Source organism: Schistocerca nitens, chromosome 11 (assembly GCF_023898315.1).
Source record: "Schistocerca nitens isolate TAMUIC-IGC-003100 chromosome 11, iqSchNite1.1, whole genome shotgun sequence".
In the NCBI taxonomy this organism is placed as follows: domain Eukaryota; kingdom Metazoa; phylum Arthropoda; class Insecta; order Orthoptera; family Acrididae; genus Schistocerca; species Schistocerca nitens.
The window spans coordinates 42518797-42531467 of NC_064624.1; positions in this window are offsets into that span (position 1 = coordinate 42518797).

The following is a 12671-nucleotide window of genomic DNA, read 5'->3' on the forward strand; positions in this document are numbered from 1 at the left end:
CCCAAATACACATTCTTTAGATACTGTTTCCAGTGTGCCTGAAGAGATACGCCACTAGTTGTGTATCTTAAGGGACATATAGATACATTTGCAAGGGGTTTCTTGAAGTTGGTGATGTGATTATGTTGGTGACGACGCATTGGCTACCTTAAGAGAGTCATAGTGCTTCCTGCCAGTTGCTCACCCAAATACACATTCTTTAGATACTGTTTCCAGTGTGCCTGAAGAGATACGCCACTAGTTGTGTATCTTAAGGGACATATAGATACTTTTGCAAGGGGTTTCTTGAAGTTGGTGATGTGATTATGTTGGTGACGAGGCATTGGCTACCTTAAGAGAGTCATAGTGCTTCCTGCCAGTTGCTCACACAAATACACATTTTTAGATACTGTCGCCAGTCTGCCTGAAGCGATACGCCACTAGTTGTGTATCTTAAGAGAAACATCGTTACTCTTGCCACCGTTTTCTTGACTTTGAAGATGTGATTATACTGGTAACGAGATATTGGCTACCCTAAGAGAGTCATAGTGCTTCCTGCCAGTTGCTCACCCAAGTACACATTTTTAGATACTGTGGCCAGTCTGCCTGAAGCGATACGCCACTAGTTGTGTATCTTAAGAGAAACATCGTTACTCTTGCCAGCGTTTTCTTGACTTTGAAGATGTGATTATACTGGTGAGGAGATATTGGCTACCCTAAGAGAGTCACAGTGTTTCCTGCCAGTTGCTCACCCAAATACACATTCTTTAGATACTGTTTCCAGTGTGCCTGAAGAGATACGCCACTAGTTGTGTATCTTAAGGGACATATAGATACTTTTGCAAGGGGTTTCTTGAAGTTGGTGATGTGATTATGTTGGTGACGAGGCATTGGCTACCTTCAGAGAGTCATAGTGCTTCCTGCCAGTTGCTCACCCAAGTACACATTTTTAGATACTGTGGCCAGTCTGCCTGAAGCGATACGCCACTAGTTGTGTATCTTAAGAGAAACATCGTTACTCTTGCCAGCGTTTTCTTGACTTTGAAGATGTGATTATACTGGTGACGAGATATTGGCTACCCTAAGAGAGTCACAGTGTTTCCTGCCTGTTGCTCACCCAAATACACATTCTTTAGATACTGTTTCCAGTGTGCCTGAAGCGATACGCCACTAGTTGTGTATCTTAAGGGACATATAGATACTTTTGCAAGGGGTTTCTTGAAGTTGGTGATGTGATTATGTTGGTGACGAGGCATTGGCTACCTTAAGAGAGTCATAGTGCTTCCTGCTAGTTGCTCACCCAAGTACACATTTTTAGATACTGTTTCCAGTCTGCCTGAAGCGATACGCCACTAGTTGTGTATCTTAAGAGAAACATCGTTACTCTTGCCAGCGTTTTCTTGACTTTGAAGATGTGATTATACTGGTGACGAGATATTGGCTACCCTAAGAGAGTCACAGTGCTTCCTGCCAGTTGCTCACCCAAATACACATTCTTTAGATACTGTTTCCAGTGTGCCTGAAGCGATACGCCACTAGTTGTGTATCTTAAGGGACATATAGATACTTTTGCAAGGGGTTTCTTGAAGTTGGTGATGTGATTATGTTGGTGACGAGGCATTGGCTACCTTAAGAGAGTCATAGTGCTTCCTGCTAGTTGCTCACCCAAGTACACATTTTTAGATACTGTGGCCAGTCTGCCTGAAGCGATACGCCACTAGTTGTGTATCTTAAGAGAAACATCGTTACTCTTGCCAGCGTTTTCTTGACTTTGAAGATGTGATTATACTGGTGACGAGATATTGGCTACCCTAAGAGAGTCACAGTGTTTCCTGCCAGTTGCTCACCCAAATACACATTCTTTAGATACTGTTTCCAGTGTGCCTGAAGAGATACGCCACTAGTTGTGTATCTTAAGGGACATATAGATACTTTTGCAAGGGGTTTCTTGAAGTTGGTGATGTGATTATGTTGCTGACGAGGCATTGGCTACCTTAAGAGAGTCATAGTGCTTCCTGCCAGTTGCTCACCCAAATACACATTCTTTAGATACTGTTTCCAGTGTGCCTGAAGAGATACGCCACTAGTTGTGTATCTTAAGGGACATATAGATACTTTTGCAAGGGGTTTCTTGAAGTTGGTGATGTGATTATGTTGGTGACGAGGCATTGGCTACCTTAAGAGAGTCATAGTGCTTCCTGCCAGTTGCTCACCCAAATACACATTCTTTAGATACTGTTTCCAGTCTGCCTGAAGCGATACGCCACTAGTTGTGTATCTTAAGAGAAACATCGTTACTCTTGCCAGCGTTTTCTTGACTTTGAAGATGTGATTATACTGGTAACGAGATATTGGCTACCCTAAGAGAGTCATAGTGCTTCCTGCCAGTTGCTCACCCAAGTACACATTTTTAGATACTGTGGCCAGTCTGCCTGAAGCGATACGCCACTAGTTGTGTATCTTAAGAGAAACATCGTTACTCTTGCCAGCGTTTTCTTGACTTTGAAGATGTGATTATACTGGTGACGAGATATTGGCTACCCTAAGAGAGTCACAGTGTTTCCTGCCAGTTGCTCACCCAAATACACATTCTTTAGATACTGTTTCCAGTGTGCCTGAAGAGATACGCCACTAGTTGTGTATCTTAAGGGACATATAGATACTTTTGCAAGGGGTTTCTTGAAGTTGGTGATGTGATTATGTTGGTGACGAGGCATTGGCTACCTTAAGAGAGTCATAGTGCTTCCTGCCAGTTGCTCAGCCAAATACACATTTTTAGATACTGTGGCCAGTCTGCCTGAAGCGATACGCCACTAGTTGTGTATCTTAAGAGAAACATCGTTACTCTTGCCAGCGTTTTCTTGACTTTGAAGATGTGATTATACTGGTGACGAGATATTGGCTACCCTAAGAGAGACACAGTGTTTCCTGCCAGTTGCTCACCCAAATACACATTCTTTAGATACTGTTTCCAGTGTGCCTGAAGAGATACGCCACTAGTTGTGTATCTTAAGGGACATATAGATACATTTGCAAGGGGTTTCTTGAAGTTGGTGATGTGATTATGTTGGTGACGAGGCATTGGCTACCTTAAGAGAGTCATAGTGCTTCCTGCCAGTTGCTCACCCAAATACACATTCTTTAGATACTGTTTCCAGTGTGCCTGAAGAGATACGCCACTAGTTGTGTATCTTAAGAGAAACATCGTTACTCTTGCCAGCGTTTTCTTGACTTTGAAGATGTGATTATACTGGTGACGAGATATTGGCTACCCTAAGAGAGACACAGTGTTTCCTGCCAGTTGCTCACCCAAATACACATTCTTTAGATACTGTTTCCAGTGTGCCTGAAGAGATACGCCACTAGTTGTGTATCTTAAGGGACATATAGATACATTTGCAAGGGGTTTCTTGAAGTTGGTGATGTGATTATGTTGGTGACGAGGCATTGGCTACCTTAAGAGAGTCATAGTGCTTCCTGCCAGTTGCTCACCCAAATACACATTCTTTAGATACTGTTTCCAGTGTGCCTGAAGAGATACGCCACTAGTTGTGTATCTTAAGGGACATATAGATACTTTTGCAAGGGTTTTCTTGAAGTTGGTGATGTGATTATGTTGGTGACGAGGCATTGGCTACCTTAAGAGAGTCATAGTGCTTCCTGCCAGTTGCTCACCCAAATACACATTCTTTAGATACTGTTTCCAGTCTGCCTGAAGCGATACGCCACTAGTTGTGTATCTTAAGAGAAACATCGTTACTCTTGCCAGCGTTTTCTTGACTTTGAAGATGTGATTATACTGGTAACGAGATATTGGCTACCCTAAGAGAGTCATAGTGCTTCCTGCCAGTTGCTCACCCAAGTACACATTTTTAGATACTGTGGCCAGTCTGCCTGAAGCGATACGCCACTAGTTGTGTATCTTAAGAGAAACATCGTTACTCTTGCCAGCGTTTTCTTGACTTTGAAGATGTGATTATACTGGTGACGAGATATTGGCTACCCTAAGAGAGTCACAGTGTTTCCTGCCAGTTGCTCACCCAAATACACATTCTTTAGATACTGTTTCCAGTGTGCCTGAAGAGATACGCCACTAGTTGTGTATCTTAAGGGACATATAGATACTTTTGCAAGGGGTTTCTTGAAGTTGGTGATGTGATTATGTTGGTGACGAGGCATTGGCTACCTCAAGAGAGTCATAGTGCTTCCTGCCAGTTGCTCACCCAAGTACACATTTTTAGATACTGTGGCCAGTCTGCCTGAAGCGATACGCCACTAGTTGTGTATCTTAAGAGAAACATCGTTACTCTTGCCAGCGTTTTCTTGACTTTGAAGATGTGATTATACTGGTGACGAGATATTGGCTACCCTAAGAGAGTCACAGTGTTTCCTGCCAGTTGCTCACCCAAATACACATTCTTTAGATACTGTTTCCAGTGTGCCTGAAGAGATACGCCACTAGTTGTGTATCTTAAGGGACATATAGATACTTTTGCAAGGGGTTTCTTGAAGTTGGTGATGTGATTATGTTGGTGACGAGGCATTGGCTACCTTAAGAGAGTCATAGTGCTTCCTGCCAGTTGCTCACCCAAATACACATTCTTTAGATACTGTTTCCAGTGTGCCTGAAGAGATACGCCACTAGTTGTGTATCTTAAGGGACATATAGATACTTTTGCAAGGGGTTTCTTGAAGTTGGTGATGTGATTATGTTGGTGACGAGGCATTGGCTACCTTAAGAGAGTCATAGTGCTTCCTGCCAGTTGCTCACCCAAATACACATTTTTAGATACTGTGGCCAGTCTGCCTGAAGCGATACGCCACTAGTTCTGTATCTTAAGAGAAACATCGTTACTCTTGCCAGCGTTTTCTTGACTTTGAAGATGTGATTATACTGGTGACGAGATATTGGCTACCCTAAGAGAGACACAGTGTTTCCTGCCAGTTGCTCACCCAAATACACATTCTTTAGATACTGTTTCCAGTGTGCCTGAAGAGATACGCCACTAGTTGTGTATCTTAAGGGACTTATAGATACATTTGCAAGGGGTTTCTTGAAGTTGGTGATGTGATTATGTTGCTGACGAGGCATTGGCTACCTTAAGAGAGTCATAGTGCTTCCTGCCAGTTGCTCACCCAAATACACATTCTTTAGATACTGTTTCCAGTGTGCCTGAAGAGATACGCCACTAGTTGTGTATCTTAAGGGACATATAGATACTTTTGCAAGGGGTTTCTTGAAGTTGGTGATGTGATTATGTTGGTGACGAGGCATTGGCTACCTTAAGAGAGTCATAGTGCTTCCTGCCAGTTGCTCACCCAAATACACATTCTTTAGATACTGTTTCCAGTCTGCCTGAAGCGATACGCCACTAGTTGTGTATCTTAAGAGAAACATCGTTACTCTTGCCAGCGTTTTCTTGACTTTGAAGATGTGATTATACTGGTAACGAGATATTGGCTACCCTAAGAGAGTCATAGTGCTTCCTGCCAGTTGCTCACCCAAGTACACATTTTTAGATACTGTGGCCAGTCTGCCTGAAGCGATACGCCACTAGTTGTGTATCTTAAGAGAAACATCGTTACTCTTGCCAGCGTTTTCTTGACTTTGAAGATGTGATTATACTGGTGACGAGATATTGGCTACCCTAAGAGAGTCACAGTGTTTCCTGCCAGTTGCTCACCCAAATACACATTCTTTAGAAACTGTTTCCAGTGTGCCTGAAGAGATACGCCACTAGTTGTGTATCTTAAGGGACATATAGATACTTTTGCAAGGGGTTTCTTGAAGTTGGTGATGTGATTATGTTGGTGACGAGGCATTGGCTACCTTAAGAGAGTCATAGTGCTTCCTGCCAGTTGCTCAGCCAAATACACATTTTTAGATACTGTGGCCAGTCTGCCTGAAGCGATACGCCACTAGTTGTGTATCTTAAGAGAAACATCGTTACTCTTGCCAGCGTTTTCTTGACTTTGAAGATGTGATTATACTGGTGACGAGATATTGGCTACCCTAAGAGAGACACAGTGTTTCCTGCCAGTTGCTCACCCAAATACACATTCTTTAGATACTGTTTCCAGTGTGCCTGAAGAGATACGCCACTAGTTGTGTATCTTAAGGGACATGTAGATACATTTGCAAGGGGTTTCTTGAAGTTGGTGATGTGATTATGTTGGTGACGAGGCATTGGCTACCTTAAGAGAGTCATAGTGCTTCCTGCCAGTTGCTCACCCAAATACACATTCTTTAGATACTGTTTCCAGTGTGCCTGAAGAGATACGCCACTAGTTGTGTATCTTAAGAGAAACATCGTTACTCTTGCCAGCGTTTTCTTGACTTTGAAGATGTGATTATACTGGTGACGAGATATTGGCTACCCTAAGAGAGACACAGTGTTTCCTGCCAGTTGCTCACCCAAATACACATTCTTTAGATACTGTTTCCAGTGTGCCTGAAGAGATACGCCACTAGTTGTGTATCTTAAGGGACATATAGATACATTTGCAAGGGGTTTCTTGAAGTTGGTGATGTGATTATGTTGGTGACGAGGCATTGGCTACCTTAAGAGAGTCATAGTTCTTCCTGCCAGTTGCTCACCCAAATACACATTCTTTAGATACTGTTTCCAGTGTGCCTGAAGAGATACGCCACTAGTTGTGTATCTTAAGGGACATATAGATACTTTTGCAAGGGGTTTCTTGAAGTTGGTGATGTGATTATGTTGGTGACGAGGCATTGGCTACCTTAAGAGAGTCATAGTGCTTCCTGCCAGTTGCTCACCCAAATACACATTCTTTAGATACTGTTTCCAGTCTGCCTGAAGCGATACGCCACTAGTTGTGTATCTTAAGAGAAACATCGTTACTCTTGCCAGCGTTTTCTTGACTTTGAAGATGTGATTATACTGGTAACGAGATATTGGCTACCCTAAGAGAGTCATAGTGCTTCCTGCCAGTTGCTCACCCAAGTACACATTTTTAGATACTGTGGCCAGTCTGCCTGAAGCGATACGCCACTTGTTGTGTATCTTAAGAGAAACATCGTTACTCTTGCCAGCGTTTTCTTGACTTTGAAGATGTGATTATACTGGTGACGAGATATTGGCTACCCTAAGAGAGTCACAGTGTTTCCTGCCAGTTGCTCACCCAAATACACATTCTTTAGATACTGTTTCCAGTGTGCCTGATGAGATACGCCACTAGTTGTGTATCTTAAGGGACATATAGATACTTTTGCAAGGGGTTTCTTGAAGTTGGTGATGTGATTATGTTGGTGACGAGGCATTGGCTACCTTAAGAGAGTCATAGTGCTTCCTGCCAGTTGCTCACCCAAATACACATTTTTAGATACTGTGGCCAGTCTGCCTGAAGCGATACGCCAATAGTTGTGTATCTTAAGAGAAACATCGTTACTCTTGCCAGCGTTTTCTTGACTTTGAAGATGTGATTATACTGGTGACGAGATATTGGCTACCCTAAGAGAGACACAGTGTTTCCTGCCAGTTGCTCACCCAAATACACATTCTTTAGATACTGTTTCCAGTGTGCCTGAAGAGATACGCCACTAGTTGTGTATCTTAAGGGACATATAGATACATTTGCAAGGGGTTTCTTGAAGTTGGTGATGTGATTATGTTGGTGACGAGGCATTGGCTACCTTAAGAGAGTCATAGTGCTTCCTGCCAGTTGCTCACCCAAATACACATTCTTTAGATACTGTTTCCAGTGTGCCTGAAGAAATACGCCACTAGTTGTGTATCTTAAGAGAAACATCGTTACTCTTGCCAGCGTTTTCTTGACTTTGAAGATGTGATTATACTGGTGACGAGATATTGGCTACCCTAAGAGAGACACAGTGTTTCCTGCCAGTTGCTCACCCAAATACACATTCTTTAGATACTGTTTCCAGTGTGCCTGAAGAGATACGCCACTAGTTGTGTATCTTAAGGGACATATAGATACATTTGCAAGGGGTTTCTTGAAGTTGGTGATGTGATTATGTTGGTGACGAGGCATTGGCTACCTTAAGAGAGTCATAGTGCTTCCTGCCAGTTGCTCACCCAAATACACATTCTTTAGATACTGTTTCCAGTGTGCCTGAAGAGATACGCCACTAGTTGTGTATCTTAAGGGACATATAGATACTTTTGCAAGGGGTTTCTTGAAGTTGGTGATGTGATTATGTTGGTGACGAGGCATTGGCTACCTTAAGAGAGTCATAGTGCTTCCTGCCAGTTGCTCAGCCAAATACACATTTTTAGATACTGTGGCCAGTCTGCCTGAAGCGATACGCCACTAGTTGTGTATCTTAAGAGAAACATCGTTACTCTTGCCAGCGTTTTCTTGACTTTGAAGATGTGATTATACTGGTGACGAGATATTGGCTACCCTAAGAGAGACACAGTGTTTCCTGCCAGTTGCTCACCCAAATACACATTCTTTAGATACTGTTTCCAGTGTGCCTGAAGAGATACGCCACTAGTTGTGTATCTTAAGGGACATATAGATACATTTGCAAGGGGTTTCTTGAAGTTGGTGATGTGATTATGTTGGTGACGAGGCATTGGCTACCTTAAGAGAGTCATAGTGCTTCCTGCCAGTTGCTCACCCAAATACACATTCTTTAGATACTGTTTCCAGTGTGCCTGAAGAGATACGCCACTAGTTGTGTATCTTAAGAGAAACATCGTTACTCTTGCCAGCGTTTTCTTGACTTTGAAGATGTGATTATACTGGTGACGAGATATTGGCTACCCTAAGAGAGACACAGTGTTTCCTGCCAGTTGCTCACCCAAATACACATTCTTTAGATACTGTTTCCAGTGTGCCTGAAGAGATACGCCACTAGTTGTGTATCTTAAGGGACATATAGATACATTTGCAAGGGGTTTCTTGAAGTTGGTGATGTGATTATGTTGGTGACGAGGCATTGGCTACCTTAAGAGAGTCATAGTGCTTCCTGCCAGTTGCTCAGCCAAATACACATTCTTTAGATACTGTTTCCAGTGTGCCTGAAGAGATACGCCACTAGTTGTGTATCTTAAGGGACATATAGATACTTTTGCAAGGGGTTTCTTGAAGTTGGTGATGTGATTATGTTGGTGACGAGGCATTGGCTACCTTAAGAGAGTCATAGTGCTTCCTGCCAGTTGCTCACCCAAATACACATTCTTTAGATACTGTTTCCAGTCTGCCTGAAGCGATACGCCACTAGTTGTGTATCTTAAGAGAAACATCGTTACTCTTGCCAGCGTTTTCTTGACTTTGAAGATGTGATTATACTGGTAACGAGATATTGGCTACCCTAAGAGAGTCATAGTGCTTCCTGCCAGTTGCTCACCCAAGTACACATTTTTAGATACTGTGGCCAGTCTGCCTGAAGCGATACGCCACTAGTTGTGTATCTTAAGAGAAACATCGTTACTCTTGCCAGCGTTTTCTTGACTTTGAAGATGTGATTATACTGGTGACGAGATATTGGCTACCCTAAGAGAGTCACAGTGTTTCCTGCCAGTTGCTCACCCAAATACACATTCTTTAGATACTGTTTCCAGTGTGCCTGAAGAGATACGCCACTAGTTGTGTATCTTAAGGGACATATAGATACTTTTGCAAGGGGTTTCTTGAAGTTGGTGATGTGATTATGTTGGTGACGAGGCATTGGCTACCTTAAGAGAGTCATAGTGCTTCCTGCCAGTTGCTCAGCCAAATACACATTTTTAGATACTGTGGCCAGTCTGCCTGAAGCGATACGCCACTAGTTGTGTATCTTAAGAGAAACATCGTTACTCTTGCCAGCGTTTTCTTGACTTTGAAGATGTGATTATACTGGTGACGAGATATTGGCTACCCTAAGAGAGACACAGTGTTTCCTGCCAGTTGCTCACCCAAATACACATTCTTTAGATACTGTTTCCAGTGTGCCTGAAGAGATACGCCACTAGTTGTGTATCTTAAGGGACATATAGATACATTTGCAAGGGGTTTCTTGAAGTTGGTGATGTGATTATGTTGGTGACGAGGCATTGGCTACCTTAAGAGAGTCATAGTGCTTCCTGCCAGTTGCTCACCCAAATACACATTCTTTAGATACTGTTTCCAGTGTGCCTGAAGAGATACGCCACTAGTTGTGTATCTTAAGAGAAACATCGTTACTCTTGCCAGCGTTTTCTTGACTTTGAAGATGTGATTATACTGGTGACGAGATATTGGCTACCCTAAGAGAGACACAGTGTTTCCTGCCAGTTGCTCACCCAAATACACATTCTTTAGATACTGTTTCCAGTGTGCCTGAAGAGATACGCCACTAGTTGTGTATCTTAAGGGACATATAGATACATTTGCAAGGGGTTTCTTGAAGTTGGTGATGTGATTATGTTGGTGACGAGGCATTGGCTACCTTAAGAGAGTCATAGTGCTTCCTGCCAGTTGCTCAGCCAAATACACATTCTTTAGATACTGTTTCCAGTGTGCCTGAAGAGATACGCCACTAGTTGTGTATCTTAAGGGACATATAGATACTTTTGCAAGGGGTTTCTTGAAGTTGGTGATGTGATTATGTTGGTGACGAGGCATTGGCTACCTTAAGAGAGTCATAGTGCTTCCTGCCAGTTGCTCACCCAAATACACATTCTTTAGATACTGTTTCCAGTCTGCCTGAAGCGATACGCCACTAGTTGTGTATCTTAAGAGAAACATCGTTACTCTTGCCAGCGTTTTCTTGACTTTGAAGATGTGATTATACTGGTAACGAGATATTGGCTACCCTAAGAGAGTCATAGTGCTTCCTGCCAGTTGCTCACCCAAGTACACATTTTTAGATACTGTGGCCAGTCTGCCTGAAGCGATACGCCACTAGTTGTGTATCTTAAGAGAAACATCGTTACTCTTGCCAGCGTTTTCTTGACTTTGAAGATGTGATTATACTGGTGACGAGATATTGGCTACCCTAAGAGAGACACAGTGTTTCCTGCCAGTTGCTCACCCAAATACACATTCTTTAGATACTGTTTCCAGTGTGCCTGAAGAGATACGCCACTAGTTGTGTATCTTAAGGGACATATAGATACATTTGCAAGGGGTTTCTTGAAGTTGGTGATGTGATTATGTTGGTGACGAGGCATTGGCTACCTTAAGAGAGTCATAGTGCTTCCTGCCAGTTGCTCACCCAAATACACATTCTTTAGATACTGTTTCCAGTGTGCCTGAAGAGATACGCCACTAGTTGTGTATCTTAAGGGACATATAGATACTTTTGCAAGGGGTTTCTTGAAGTTGGTGATGTGATTATGTTGGTGACGAGGCATTGGCTACCTTAAGAGAGTCATAGTGCTTCCTGCCAGTTGCTCACCCAAATACACATTCTTTAGATACTGTTTCCAGTGTGCCTGAAGAAATACGCCACTAGTTGTGTATCTTAAGAGAAACATCGTTACTCTTGCCAGCGTTTTCTTGACTTTGAAGATGTGATTATACTGGTGACGAGATATTGGCTACCCTAAGAGAGACACAGTGTTTCCTGCCAGTTGCTCACCCAAATACACATTCTTTAGATACTGTTTCCAGTGTGCCTGAAGAGATACGCCACTAGTTGTGTATCTTAAGGGACATATAGATACATTTGCAAGGGGTTTCTTGAAGTTGGTGATGTGATTATGTTGGTGACGAGGCATTGGCTACCTTAAGAGAGTCATAGTGCTTCCTGCCAGTTGCTCACCCAAATACACATTCTTTAGATACTGTTTCCAGTGTGCCTGAAGAGATACGCCACTAGTTGTGTATCTTAAGAGAAACATCGTTACTCTTGCCAGCGTTTTCTTGACTTTGAAGATGTGATTATACTGGTGACGAGATATTGGCTACCCTAAGAGAGACACAGTGTTTCCTGCCAGTTGCTCACCCAAATACACATTCTTTAGATACTGTTTCCAGTGTGCCTGAAGAGATACGCCACTAGTTGTGTATCTTAAGGGACATATAGATACATTTGCAAGGGGTTTCTTGAAGTTGGTGATGTGATTATGTTGGTGACGAGGCATTGGCTACCTTAAGAGAGTCATAGTGCTTCCTGCCAGTTGCTCAGCCAAATACACATTCTTTAGATACTGTTTCCAGTGTGCCTGAAGAGATACGCCACTAGTTGTGTATCTTAAGGGACATATAGATACTTTTGCAAGGGGTTTCTTGAAGTTGGTGATGTGATTATGTTGGTGACGAGGCATTGGCTACCTTAAGAGAGTCATAGTGCTTCCTGCCAGTTGCTCACCCAAATACACATTCTTTAGATACTGTTTCCAGTCTGCCTGAAGCGATACGCCACTAGTTGTGTATCTTAAGAGAAACATCGTTACTCTTGCCAGCGTTTTCTTGACTTTGAAGATGTGATTATACTGGTAACGAGATATTGGCTACCCTAAGAGAGTCATAGTGCTTCCTGCCAGTTGCTCACCCAAGTACACATTTTTAGATACTGTGGCCAGTCTGCCTGAAGCGATACGCCACTAGTTGTGTATCTTAAGAGAAACATCGTTACTCTTGCCAGCGTTTTCTTGACTTTGAAGATGTGATTATACTGGTGACGAGATATTGGCTACCCTAAGAGAGTCACAGTGTTTCCTGCCAGTTGCTCACCCAAATACACATTCTTTAGATACTGTTTCCAGTGTGCCTGAAGAGATACGCCACTAGTTGTG